We start from the raw sequence: 14,801 nt of genomic DNA, 5'->3' as shown, positions 1-14,801 counted from the left end.
ATGGCTTTGTCTCATTGCATGGGATATCCTTCTCCACCTTTACCTTTTGGACACCTTTGGATGATGATAACTTGCTCAGATTTTTCTGCATACTTGTGAAGGGTTGCATTACAATTGTGGGAGGAAAGAAAGGAAGGAAGTCAAGGGTGTTAGGTTAACATGGCCAATGGCCATAAGCAAATATGACAGATTGATTTGCATGTGACACTAAGATAATGATCAAAGCAAATGAATGAGCTTTTCTCTTATACACGACACTTGACTTTTGTCTGTTCTGAGCCTCTACCTTCCTGGGAAAGATGAGAAGGAATTCCAAGGTAGTTTTCATCTTACACCTTTCAGTAAAGGTCAGCTAGCCTTTTGCTTATGAGATGACTTTGTTGATTCATTTTCTCCCTTTTTGTATCATATATTGCAATTGAGCCTGGAGGACTTAACTCGGCATTCTCTACTGTGAAAAAGAGGCATCTCAGCCATTATTTTAAGAGTAGCTTGGAAACAGGAAGGGGAATGATGTCAGAGTGGTACATTAAAAAGCCTGCCTCTGTTTTGATCTTCAGGATCTGTAAAGGAAAGTGGTGGGGAGAGAAGAAAGCAATATGTTAATGTATGTCTTGAGTTTTCACTCTCTGGAGAAAGTTTCCTCCCTCCAGGAGGGATGGTATGTGGGGTAAATAAGGATACTACTGAGGGGAAAGATGAGGTTTAGACTTCCTGAACTACCTACCACACTCCTCCTGAGGTCTGGGCACTTAGCGCCCTTCTGAGGACCCACTGTGGCTGGGCTGTAGATGGCTATAAAGAATGGTAGGTCCTGGGGTGGGGGCAGTGGGAGCCCAGGTGAAGCAGATCCACCTGGGGACAGGGCTTCCCTTTGATAATGCCAGGCCCAATGGGTCACCAAGACCGTAAGCACAAATGCCAGCAGGACCAGGAATCCCAACTCTTCCCATCATCCATAATCCTACCCTCTAATGACCCAACTCTGTCTCCAGGAAGGAAGCAAGAGGGGAACCTGGGAGCCAAAATATCTTTATTTAAGAGAGACAGAATACTACATACGGGAACTTTTAAAATTTTTAAAAACTGAACTAACCTGCAAATGAAACTGGACATTTTAATTTTTTTTCCAGCTATCAATAGAAAGGTGCCTCAGTGGTTGGTCAAATTAGTTGTAGCCTAAATTTAAGAAGTTACATTTTCTCTGTACACATGTAAGGTAGAATGTGAAGTTTTATGGCCATGTGCACTTGATTTGTCTGATGAACACACTTACTGAAGGCCTTCATGTCCCATGCCCTGGATGTGGAGGTGACTAAGACACGCATGGAATCTGGCCCTGTGAAGCTTGTGTCCATTGTTGAAACAAACACATTTCAGGCAGTGGTAAGTGCAAGGGCCATGAAGGAAATAAGACGAGGTATCAGGGAGTGACCAAGAGGGCTTAATGTGGATTTGGTGGTCGGGGATTCCTTCTCACTAGCAGTGATATTTAAGTGGAGGCCTGAGTACCAGGAAGGAGTTAGCAATGCAAAGACTAGGGGCATAGGATTCTAGGCAGAAAGGAGAGCAGTTGCCAAGTCTTGGAAGAGGGAACAAAGCTGATGTTCCTTGAAGGTATAGGAAGAAGAGCCCAAGTGGTGGCACTTCAAGAACAGGGGGACGTGGTCACTAAGGACTCTAGAGAGTTGGGGTGGCCATGTGAACAGAGGTAGTCAATCCACTTATCCTTGTCCAAAGCATTGCATGTCTTCAGAATGCCGAGAGTGGGCAAACCATGACTTCACAGAAAATGGAACCTCCCTTAGGAGAAACTCAAGTCATGAATTCAGAGACTTTGCATTCATGTGTATTGACTTTGCAATGGGATTTTAAAGTTGGTATTCCAAACTCTGAGCTCAGTTTTGAGATCTTAGGAACAATGAAGAGCACCTATCCTGGCAACAGAAGATTTGTACTTTCAGCCTTAGCCAGTCCAGTCCATATAGAAAAATCCTCTGAATTGAGGATAGGTTTTATTTTCTGTTGCTTTTGGTTTTATATAGGAAATACATTTCCTTAAAAGCACATTTAGTTTGGCTTCTCTTCATTTGCATGGTCAGTTTTAGAATATGTAAGGGAGAAAATGGGTTTTGAGGAACAGAAGACCAATTTGTTTCACTGTCCTTAGTGGAAACAGGGCTTCAGATTACTGTGGCTCAACTTTCAACCATCATCCTGGAGCCAGCTACACTGGAGGTGTGCTATTACTGCAGGTGCCTCCGTTCACACGCTGTTACTTCTGGGACACTCAGCTCTTTCTCTGCACACCCAAATCATACTATCAGTCCTGATAGTCTAGTTCAAATACTTCCTTAGTGAAATTGCCCTGTTTGTTTGTTTGGTCCTATTTGAGAGTGGAAGTCCCCTTTGTCCTCTGCACGCCCATAGCTATTGGTTTCTCATAGTCATATCATTGTCATTTCTCTTGTCTCTACCAAAATGTAAGCAAATGCCGTACACTTTGTCCTTTCCTTTCCTAGCACCTATCAAAATGATTTATGTATATGAGGTGTTCAGGAGCTGTTTGCATGAATCCAGCACTCAATAATATTTTCAGTTATGAATAGCTGGTGGTCTATTAATTCCTTTCCCATTCTACCCCTAAAGAGAGAGCAAAAAATTAAAAAACAAAAATAAATAAAGAAAACCAATAAACACTTGCAGTAATAAGAAATATAGACCCTTCAATGTGACTTTTCCTTTACGTTTTTTTTCTTTTGAATTCTTGGGTAGAAATGGATCACAGATGCTATATTTGGAGACATGTGGTTTATGCAAAGTGGGGTCTTGGAAAGGCCTTCAAAATGTGTCTGCCAAAGCTAGAATAATCACATTTTGCATTTGCTCAGCATTTTCATTGTGTTTGCTTGATTAAAGAAAAACCATCAGCCCAAGTGCTTCCCCACTGTGGGCAGCTTTGATGTGTCTGTGTTCTGAAGGATTGTGAAACATCTCAGTAAATATGGGGTAGAGGCCAGAGTTGAACTGGAAACTCTTTAGGGAAGGGCTGTGTGTGTGTGTGTGTGTGTGTGTGTGTGTGTGTGTGTGCCTGTGCATGTGCACACATAAACCTCTTGTTAAAAAGCTCTATGATGATTGCACTGTTTTCTTAGTTATTTATCTGGAAGCAAAGAGAAAGCCGTCCTTACATGCTTTTCAAGCACATAAAATGTTAGGAAAAAGACAACTAATTTCTTAACTCATGAAACAGAAATTTGAATACCTATGTTTGCCAGGAATTCTATGTCATGTCGTGTAGTTATAGAAGGAATTTAAGATAATGCTTCTTTGAGTTGGGAGTTGGGACAGCATCAGATTGTTAATTATAAAAGAACTTATCTTATGTTAGGGTTTGGGGCCAGGTCTGGTCTGTGAGTGAAGAATGGCTTTGACATTTTAAAAGCATTTTGTGTTTAATAAAGAAGGAAGAATAGAAAAAGAAGAATATGTGAGAGAGAGTCTTTGTGGCCTACAATGCCTTAAATATTTACTTACTACCTGACACTTTGTTGGAAAAGCTTGCCAACTCTACACAATCAATTTCTATTTTACTGATGAAGACACCAAGGCTCAGAGTGTGGCCTAAGCTCACAGAAAGCAGCCTATTCTAGTGGAAGGAGGATGGGATGCAAGTATCTGCAGATCTGGCTTCTAAACCTCTCTTTCTTTTTGAGCTAGTCTGGTTTTGTGGTTGTCAGCGAGGTTCCCTTTTGGCTCTGCTATTCTAGAGTTCATGCTGTAATGTCTGAGCCAGGCCTCACTCTCCTTCTACTTTTCTTTCTACTGCATAATGAGCACAAACCTGCTTAGAGGCCCTGCAACAGGGTTACCACTTAAATAGGTTCTGGCTTAGGGTGTTTCTTTCCCAAGAATCTCTCCTGTAAGATGAACTTCTTTGTAAGGGAAATGGGCTAGATGTGGTCTTGAGCATCTTTTGGAGTTTTGAACATTTGATTTGAGTTAGGGGGAGAGTATTGTGGTTTGGAGTAAAGAGCTTTGTTTCAGTGTTATTTAAGCAATAAAATGCTTAGTGATAACTTGCATTACATAAACTCTCCTTTTGTGTTTAATTTTCTTACTTGAGGGTCTTAACTCTCTGGGTCTAGGTAGTTTATTCTAAATTGAAATAATATTTATTAATTTATTTTTAAAAACACCCAACTGGATGGCGTTTTCATTTTCTTTCTCCAAACAAACTCCATGGAATTATTTACTGCAGTTGAATGGAAATGAGACACCGTCCTCCTGCCAGAGGTCTGTCGTCTGTCCCTTTCCCTGTTTTCTAATCAGTGGCTACCACATCCCCTCACCACAGACATGTTACATTTGAGTGAAACAGTGAGGGGTTGAAAATACAATGACAGTGACATGAACACAGTGAGTGAGGAAGAGGCTCACAGGAGAGCTGGAGCCAGGCCGGGGGAAGAGTTGTGGGTGGGAGACGCTGGTGGGAAGTGGGCCCTGTGGACGATGCCAGAACAGCCGTGGCATGTGTTCCTCTCCCTTAAACTCCCATTCATCTTTGGTCACCAGCACGCTTCCTGTAATTAGTCTCTCTTCCCTCTGCCCCTTCCCTATTGCAGACTGTTCTTCTTCACCATCTCCTTTTGGGCATACTCAAACAACTATCTCTGTTTCTTGAAATTCTGTTTTCCTCTCTAACATGGCAGCAACTCCAAAGGGAGGAGAAGACAAGGGTGCCCACCTCTTTAGCCCATCACCTTCCAGCTACATCTGGGCTTCATCTAAGCCAATTGCCCAAATGTTGCCATGAAGATGTTCCTGTTGGACCCAGGTCTAGTCTTTGGCATTCAACAGCACCTGTGCACAAAGGCATCTAAATCTTTGGGTACCTCCTGGTAAATAGGTACCTGTCCCTCCTCTTCAAACCTACTTGCTCATCTATTTTACAGGCCAAAATAGATTCTCACTGTTTCCTTGCCATATTCACTGGGGTTTCTAGCTGTGAGTAATTGATATAATGATGCAGGGGTAGTTTATGGAATCCAGGATCCAAAAAAAGCTGCCAGGATGGGATCTGCTTCTCTCCAAGGGTCCACTTCCTTCTTATCTTAAAAGATAGTCTTTCTCTGCTTCCTAGTTCATCGAGTGGCTGAAAGATGGCCTTGGATGTCATGATAGAGTCCAGATACATGCAGAGGCAGCTTCGTGCATGTCCCATGTCAAAATTCCCAGGAGACGCTAAGTGACCTTCTTGGATCAAGTAACCATCACTGGTGCAAACTGCTGTGGCTGGTGGATGCATCATGCAGTATAGACGTGGCTGCAGGGCCCTGCCCAGGTGCACAAGGGTGAGGGCTTTGCCAACAGAGAAAGGAGAAGTCATTGGTCTTTGGTGGGTCCTCAGCTTGTCAGTGCTGCTACAGCAAGTGTCCCAGAATGGTTGGCTTAAATAACAGAAATTTATTGTCTCACAGTTCTGGAGATAAGTCCAAAATGAAGGTGTCAGTTGGGACATGCTCCCTCCAAAGTTTATAGGGTTCTGGCAGTCTGGCTTGCCAGCAGTTTGAGGCATAACTCAATCTCTGCCTCCCTCACATGGCACACTCATTCCCCCTTTCCCCCTTTCTCTCTTTCTCCTTCTCTCTTACTGTGTCCAAATTTTCTTTTCTTATAAGGACTCCAGTTATATCAGATTAAGATCCACCTTAAATCACTTTGGACTCATCTTAACTATTGAAAGCCTATCTACAAGTAAATTCACATTCACAGGACAGGGGTGAGGATTGAGCATTTCTCTATTTTTGGAGGGATGAGTGGGGATACAATTTGATCCATAACACCTGGGTAGGCACCTTCAAGAGGCACCAACACACTAGGCTTTATTTTTTAACATGTATGTGCAGGGCGCTGGAGACAGCTGAAGCAGGGCCACGTCTCCGCCCTCCAGGCCTTGTCCTTCAGGTCTCATCTGCCTTTCCACTGTGGAGTGAGCAAGCTCAGCGCATACAATTTGCCTGCTGCTGTTTCATTTATTTTTCCTTTCCCTTTGTTTTCTTTCTTCAACTAATAGATATTTCTCGAACTCCCTCTATCTGATGACATTGTGCTTCTTTATGACCTAAAGCAGGGTCATGTCAAAGTGAGGCCCCTGAGATAGAAAAAACTTATCTGAGATTTTGGAGGAAACTATAACTATTTCTACCTAGACTGAACTTTTCATGTCCTTCCCTGTTGTAATAGGGAAAGATGGGCTGACCTGATGCATGCTAAATGCATTAGAGATGTTATTTCACATGAGTTTGTAATCATTACTTGTGTGCATCAATTATTTTTTCATCCCGATATTGTTACCTAATATTTGAATTGTTTGGAAAAACCTTCCTGTCTAATTTCTGTTGGTGATGCTTTTTTTGTCCTCAAACCCCAGTCATCCAGTGCTTCCAATGCTTTCCTTGCCCACGCTCATGCTGGGGAAAAGTCTTTAAGTTTTCTTCTGAGATGTTTCTCATGTCCATGCTTTTCTCTAGTCTCCCTTTAATTCATGCTTTTATCATTCCCCCCACCCCAGATTGTAAAAATAATTTCCTCTCTGATCTTGACTTCACATCCTTCCCTCTTTCTGCTCTTACTTGGACATCTCTGCCAGAAGCACGTCTCTCGTGCTTCAACATCTCTTGCAGCTTCCTGTGACCTTCAGGATGATCCTCAAGCTTCTTTGTTTGGGATTTAAGTTGTTCAAAGTCTGGCCACAAGCTGTTTTTTCTTGAAGGTTCTTTTCTACTGTTCCCCAGTTTGGACCTCGTTTTGTTTTGTTTCTGTTTTTTTATTGGTCCCTGATATCGTTTTATCTACTTGCGCCTTTGCTTAACTCTTGTTCTTACCCAGAATATACTTCCCTTTCCTAATGTAAAACTTACCCATACTTTCAGACACTTAGATTTGTCTTCAAAGTTTGTATCCTCCCCAAGCAGAGAGGCTGCTGTCTTCTGAACTTCCTTGCATATTCTAGCACCTTTTAAAATTATAAATATATATATACATCATAAAACATGCCATTTTCACCATTTTAAATGTACAATTCATGGCATTAATTCCTTTTTCAGTGTTGTGCTACCGTCACACCTTCCATTGCTGAAACTTTTTCTGTATCCCAAAATGAAATTCTGTATCCATCAAGAAATAACTCCCCATTCCCCCTACCCCAGCCTGTGATAACCACTAATCTACTTTGTCTCGGAATTTGCTTGTTCTAGATAGTTTATTTAAGTGCAATCATACAATATTTTTCCTTTAATGTCTGGATATTTTCACTTAACGTTTTTAAGGTTCATCCATGTCGTAGCATGTAGCAGAGCTTCATTCCTTTTTATGGCTGACTAATGTTTCACTGTATGGATATACCACATATTGTTTATCCTTTCATTTGTTGATGGGCACTTGGGTTGCTTCCACCTTTTGGCTATTGTGAGCAATGCTGTTGTGACATTGGTGTAAAACTACATGTTTGAGTCCCTGTTTTCAATTCTGGTTGGCTATATACCTAGAAGCAGAATTTGCCAGATCATATGATAATTCTATGATTATCATAGAATAATCATAGAATTGTCTATGATTAATTTAAAAAGTTTAACTTTTTACTACCAAACTGTTTTCTACAGTGGCTCTACTATTTTACATTCCCACAAGCAATGCATAAGAATTCCAATTTCTACACATCTTTTTACCAACACTTGATTTTTTTCCAAAACAGGAGTCATCTGAGTGGGTGTGAAGTGGTATCTCATTGTGGTTTGGATTGGCATTTCCCTAATGGTTAATGATGTTGAACATCTTTGCATATGCTAATTGGCCACTTGTTTATGTTCTTTGGAAAAACATCTCTTCAAGTCTTTTGCCCATTTTTAACTTTTTAATTATAATATGACATATGTACAAAGCAAAGAAAAAAGCAATAATTTTCAGAGAAGGCTTCAACAAGTACTTACAGGACAGTTCCCAGAGTTTGTCATGGACTACCATACCATCATCTCAGATTTTTCATTCTAGCTGCTCCAGAACATTGGAGGCTAGAAGGAATAAATAAATAAATATATATATATATATTTATCATCGCAATTGACTTTTTCTTTCTTTTTTTGTGAAAAATAATACATACAAAAAAAGCAATAAATTTCAAAGTGCATCACAGTAATTAGTTGTAGAATAGATTTCAGAGTTTGATATGGGTTACAATTACACAATTTTAGGTTTTTACTTCTTGCTGTGCTCTAAGAAACTGGAAACCAAAAGAAATATCAATTTAATGATTCAACAGTCATATTTGTTTGTTAAAACCTACCTTCTCTGTATAACTCCACCATCACCATTGGTCTTTCTCCCACTCTTTAGGGGTATTTGGCTTTGTCCATTCTAACTTTTTCATGTTGGAAGGGGCTGTCAATAATATGGGGATAAGGAGATAGAAGTAGCTGATGTTCTGGAGAGGCTGGGCCCTCTAAATTTCAGCACTTATCTGATCCAGGGACCCATTTGGAGGTTGTAGGTTTCTGGAAAGTTACCCTAGTACAAGGAACCTGTGTAGAGTCTTATATACTGCCCTAAGTGTTCTTTAAGATTGGTTGGGATGGTTTTGGTGGGGGTTTCTTTTGCTCATTTTAAAATTGGGTTATTACTTCCGGAGAAGATGGTGGCTGAGTAAGACGCGCAGGTCTTAGTTCCTCCTCCAGAACAGTTACTAGAGAAGTAGAAACGATACAGAACAGCTCCCGGAGACATGGCAGAGACCAAGAAGACAGCGTACCCCATTCTAGAATGGCTGACTGGCTGGGAGAACCTGCTCCAGTGAGATCGCTGAGGGGCGCGGGCTTCCCCGGGCCGGGGCGGCAGGCAGCCGGAGTCCCTCCCTCCCTCCTTCCCGGGCCGGCTGGGAGAATTGGACAGGTGGTCCCTTCAAGCTGTGGCAGTGGAGCCCCCCCCAATGCGCGGCCCACCGGACCAGCTGGGAGAATTGGATCGGAGATCCCCAAGCCACGGAGAATGGCGACCGGGGTCCCTTCCAACACGTGGCTACCTGGTCCGGCTGGGAACAGTGGATAGACACTCCCCCAAGCTGCTTCGGCTGGCGACCCCCCCCCACAGCAAGAGTTTTCCAAAGTTAAAGAAGCCACAGCATCTTTTACTGGTGGGACCCGCAGACAGATGAGCGCCACGAGAGCCACCTACTGGGCAGATAAGAAAAACAGAGCCCAGAGATTTCACAGAAAAATCTTTCAACCTGCGGGGTCTTACACCCAGGGAAATCTGATTAAATGCCCAGACGTCAGCAGAAGATAACGGATCACGCTCAGAAAATTGAAAATATGGCCCAGTCAAAGGAACAAACTAATAGTTCAAATGAGATACAGGAGCTGAGACAACTAATGCTGAATATACGAAGAGAAATGGAAAACCTCTTCAAAAACCAAATCGATAAATTGAGGGAGGACATGAAGAAGACATGGGCTGAACAAAAAGAAGAAATAGAAAAACTGAAAAAACAAATCACAGAACTTATGGGAATGAAAGATACAGTAGAAGAGATGAAAAAAACAATGGATACCTACAATGGTAGATTTAAAGAGACAGAAGCTAGAATTAGTGAATTGGAGGATGGAACATCTGAATTCCAAAAAGAAACAGAAACTACAGGGAAAAGAATGGAAAAATTTGAACAGCGGATCAGGGAACTCAAGGACAATATGAAGTGCACAAATATACATGTTGTGGGCATCCCAGAAGGAGAAGAGAAGGGAAAAGGAGGAGAAAAACTAATGGAAGAAATTATCACTGAAAATTTCCCAACTCTTATGAAAGACCTAAAATTACAGATCCAAGAAGGGCAGCGCACCCCAAAGAGAATAGACCCAAATAGGCATTCTCCAAGACACTTACTAGTTAGAATGTCAGAGGTCAAAGAGAAAGAGAGGATCTTGAAAGCCGCAACAGAAAAACAATCCATCACATACAAGGGAAACCCAATAAGACTACATGTAGATTTCTCATCAGAAACCATGGAAGTTAGAAGATAGTGGGATGATATATTTAAATTACTAAAAGAGAAAAACTGCCAACCAAGACTCCTATATCCAGCAAAATTGTCCTTCAAAAATGAGGGAGAAATTAAAATATTCTCAGACAAAAAGTCACTGAGAGAATTTGTGACCAAGAGACCAGCTCTGCAAGAAATACTAAAGGGAGCACTAGAGTCAGATACGAAAAGACAGAAGAGAGAGGTATGGAGAAGAGTGTAGAAAGAAGGAAAATCAGATATGATATATATAGTACAAAAGGCAAAATGGGAGAGGAAAATATTATCCAAAGAGTAATAACACTAAATGTTCATGGACTGAATTCCCCAATCAAAAGACATAGACTGGCAGAATGGATTAAAAAACAGGATCCTTCTATATGCTGTCTACAGGAAACACATCTTAGACCCAAAGATAAACATAGGTTGAAAGTGAAAGGTTGGGAAAAGATATTTCATGCGAATAACAACCAGAAAAGAGCAGGAGTAGCTATACTAATATCCAACAAATTAGACTTCAAATGTAAAACAGTTAAAAGAGACAAAGAAGGACACTATATACTAATAAAAGGAACAATTAAACAAGAAAACATAACAATCATAAATATTTATGCACCGAACCAGAATGCCCCAAAATATGTGAGGAATACACTGCAAACACTGAAAAGGGAAATAGACACATATACCATAATAGTTGGAGACTTCAATTCACCACTCTCATCAATGGACAGAACATCTAGATGGAGGATCAATAAAGAAATAGAGAATCTGAATATTACTATAAATGAGCTAGACTTAACAGACATTTATAGAACATTACATACCACAACAGCAGGATACACCTTTTTCTCAAGTGCTCATGGATCATTCTCAAAGATAGACCATATGCTGGGTCACAAAGCAAGTCTTAACAAATTTAAAAAGATTGAAATCATACAGAAAACTTTCTCGGATCATAAAGGAATGAAGTTGGAAATGAATAATAGGCGGAGTGCCAAAAAATTCACAAATATGTGGAGGCTCAACAACACACTCTTAAACAACGAGTGGGTCAAAGAAGAAATTGCAAGAGAAACTAGTAAATACCTCGAGGTGAATGAAAATGAAAACACAACATATCAAAACCTATGGGACGCAGCAAAGGCAGTGCTAAGAGGGAAATTTATTGCCCTAAATGCCTATATCAGAAAAGAAGAAAAGGCAAAAATTCAGGAATTAACTGTCCACTTGGAAGTACTGGAGAAAGAACAGCAAACTAATCCCAAAGCAAGCAAAAGGAAAGAAATAACAAAGATTAGAGCAGAAATAAATGAAATTGAAAACATGAAAACAATAGAGAAAATCAATAAGACCAGAAGTTGGTTCTATGAGAAAATCAATAAGATTGATGGGCCCTTAGCAAGATTGACATAAAGAAGAAGAGAGAGGATGAATTAAATAAGATCAGAAATGGAAGAGGAGACATAACTACTGACCTCACAGAAATAAAGGAGGTAATAACAGGATACTATGAACAACTTTACACTAATAAATACAACAATTTAGATGAAATGGATGGGTTCCTGGAAAGGCATGAACAACCAACTTTGACTCAAGAAGAAATAGATGACCTCAACAAACCAATCACAAGTAAAGAAATTGAATTAGTCATTCAAAAGCTTCCTAAAATGAAAAGTCCAGGACCAGACGGCTTCACATGTGAATTTCATCAAACATTCCAGAAAGAATTAGTACCAACTCTCCTCAAACACTTCAAGAAAATTGAAGTGGAGGGAAAGTTACCTAATTCATTCTATGAAGCCAACATCACCCTCATACCAAAATCAGGCAAAGATATTACAAAAAAGAAAACTACAGACCAATCTCTCTAATGAATATAGATGCAAAAATCCTCAACAAAATTCTAGCAAATCATATTCAACAACACATTAAAAGAATTATACATCATGACCAAGTAGGATTCATCCCAGGTATGCAAGGATGGTTCAACATAAGAAAATCAATTAATGTAATACACCATATCAACAAATCAAAGCAGAAAAATCACATGATCATCTCAATTGATGCAGAGAAGGCATTTGACAAGATTCAACATCCTTTCCTGTTGAAAACACTTCAAAAGATAGGAATACAAGGGAACTTCCTTAAAATGATAGAGGGAATATATGAAAAACCCACAGCTAATATCATCCTCAATGGGGAAAAATTGAAAACTTTCCCCCTAAGATCAGGAACAAGACAAGGATGTCCACTATCACCACTATTATTCAACATCGTGTTGGAGGTTCTAGCCAGAGCAATTAGACAAGAAAAGAAATACAAGGCATCAAAATTGGAAAGGAAGAAGTAAAACTATCACTGTTTGCAGACGATATGATACTATACGTCGAAAACCCGGAAAAATCCACAACAAAACTACTAGAGCTAATAAATGAGTACAGCAAAGTAGCAGGTTACAAGATCAACATTCAAAAATCTGTAGCATTTCTATACACTAGTAATGAACAAGCTGAGGGGGAAATCAAGAAATGAATCCCATTTACTATTGCAACTAAAAGAATAAAATACCTAGGAATAAATTTAACTAAAGAGACAAAAACCCTATATAAAGAAAACTACAAAAAACTGTTAAAAGAAATCACAGAAGACCTAAATAGATGGAAGGGCATACCGTGTTCATGGATTGGAAGACTAAATATAGTTAAGATGTCAATCCTACCTAAATTGATTTATAGATTCAATGCAATACCAATCAAAATCCCAACAATTTATTTTTCAGAAATAGAAAAACCAATAAGCAAATTTATCTGGAAGGGCAGGGTGCCCCAAATTGCTAAAAGTATCTTGAGGAAAAATAACGAAGCTGGAGGTCTCATGCTGCCGGACTTTAAGGCATACTATGAAGCCACAGTGGTCAAAACAGCATGGTATTGACATAAAGATAGATATATTGACCAATGGAATCGAATAGAGTGCTCAGATATAGACCCTCTCATCTATGGACATTTGATCTTTGATAAGGCAGTCAAGCCAACTCACCTGGGACAGAACAGCCTCTTCAATAAATGGTGCCTAGAGAACTGGATATCCATATGCAAAAGAATGAAAGAAGACCCATATCTCACACCCTATGCAAAAGTGAACTCAAAATGTATCAAAGATCTAAACATTAGGACAATGACCATAAAACAGAGGAAAATGTAGGGAGATATCTTATGAAACTTACAATTGGAGGCGGTTTTATGGATCTTAAACCTAAAGCAAGAGCACTGAAGAAAGAAAGAAAGAAATGGGAGCGCCTCAAAATTAAACACTTTTCTGCACCAAAGAACTTCATCAAGAAAGTAGAAAGCCTACACAATGGGAGACAATATTTGGAAACGATGTATCAGATAAAGGTCTAGCACCCAGAATTTATAAAAAGATTGTCCAACTCAACAACAAAAAGACAGCCAATCCAATTACAAAATGGGAAAAAGACTTGAACAGACACCTCTCAGAAGAGGAAATACAAATGGCCAAAAGGCACATGAAGATGCTCAATGTCCCTGGCCATTAGAGAAATGCAAATCAAAACCACAATGAGATATCATCTCACACCCACCAGAATGGCCATTATCAACAAAACAGAAAATGACAAGTGCTGGAGAGGATGTGGAGAAAGAGGCACACTTATCCCCTGTTGGTGGGAATTTCAAATGGTGCAACCACTGTGGAAGGCAGTTTGGTGGTTCCTCAAAAAACTGAATATAGAATTGCCATACGACCCAGCAATACCATTGCTAGGTATCTACTCAAAGGACTTAAGGGCAAAGACACAAACGGACATTTGCACACCAATGTTTATAGCAGCGTTATTTACAATTGCAAAGAGATGGAAACAGCCAAAATGTCCATCAACAGACGAGTGGCTAAACAAACTGTGGTATATACATACGATGAAATATTATGCAGCTTTAAGACAGAATAAACTTATGAAGCATGTAATAACATGGATGGACCTAGAGAACATTATGCTGAGTGAGTCTAGCCAAAAACTAAAGGACAAATACTGTATGGTCCCACTGATGTGAACCGACATTCGAGAATAAACTTGGAATATGTCATTGGTAACAGAGTCCAGCAGGAGTTAGAAACTGGGTAAGATAATGGGTAATTGGAACTGAAGGGATACAGGCTGTGCAACAGGACTGGATACAAAAACTCAAAAATCGACAGCACAATAATACCTAATTGTAAAGTAATCATGTTAAAACACTGAATGAAGCTGCATCTGAGCTATAGGGCTTTTTTTGTTTGTTTGTCTGTTTGTTTGTTTGTGTCTTTTTTTTTACTATTATTATTATTTTTATTTTTTCTCTATATTAACATTCTATATCTTTTTCTGTTGTTTTGCTAGTTCTTTTCCTAAATCGGTGCAAATGTACTAAGAAATGATCATGCATCTATATGATGATGTTAAGAATTACTGATTGCATATGTAGAATGGAATGATTTATAAATGTTGTGTTAATTTCTTTTTTTCTTTAATTAATAGAAAAAAAAAGAGTAAAAAAAAAACAGGGTCGGGGATGGTGCAACAGTGGCTCAGTGGGATAGTTTTCGCCTGCCAAGCTATAGATCCGGGTTCAATTCCTGGAGCCCACCCATGCCAAAAAAGGGGGGGATGAGAGTTGCCAAACCCCAACCAATATCATTTCTGCCAATCCTAAAGAACACATAGGTCTTG

At 39.7% G+C, this 14,801-nt stretch overlaps 1 protein-coding gene across 1 annotated transcript in view; it reads right to left on the bottom strand.

Annotated features, from left to right (window-relative positions):
- The window catches only part of LOC143673271 (tripartite motif-containing protein 60-like), a 337,056-nt gene that overhangs the window by 230,725 nt on the left and 91,530 nt on the right, over positions 1-14,801 (bottom strand). The window contains exon 4 of the mRNA XM_077147577.1: positions 7,992-8,072. The gene's annotated coding sequence lies outside the window, so the exon portion shown is untranslated. The remainder of the gene's footprint in view (positions 1-7,991; positions 8,073-14,801) is intronic.

This window comes from Tamandua tetradactyla, unplaced genomic scaffold (genome assembly GCF_023851605.1).
Source record: "Tamandua tetradactyla isolate mTamTet1 unplaced genomic scaffold, mTamTet1.pri scaffold_73_ctg1, whole genome shotgun sequence".
Lineage (NCBI taxonomy): Eukaryota > Metazoa > Chordata > Mammalia > Pilosa > Myrmecophagidae > Tamandua > Tamandua tetradactyla.
The sequence above is the reverse complement of the archived record's forward strand: the minus strand, read 5'-3'. Positions and strand labels throughout refer to the sequence as shown.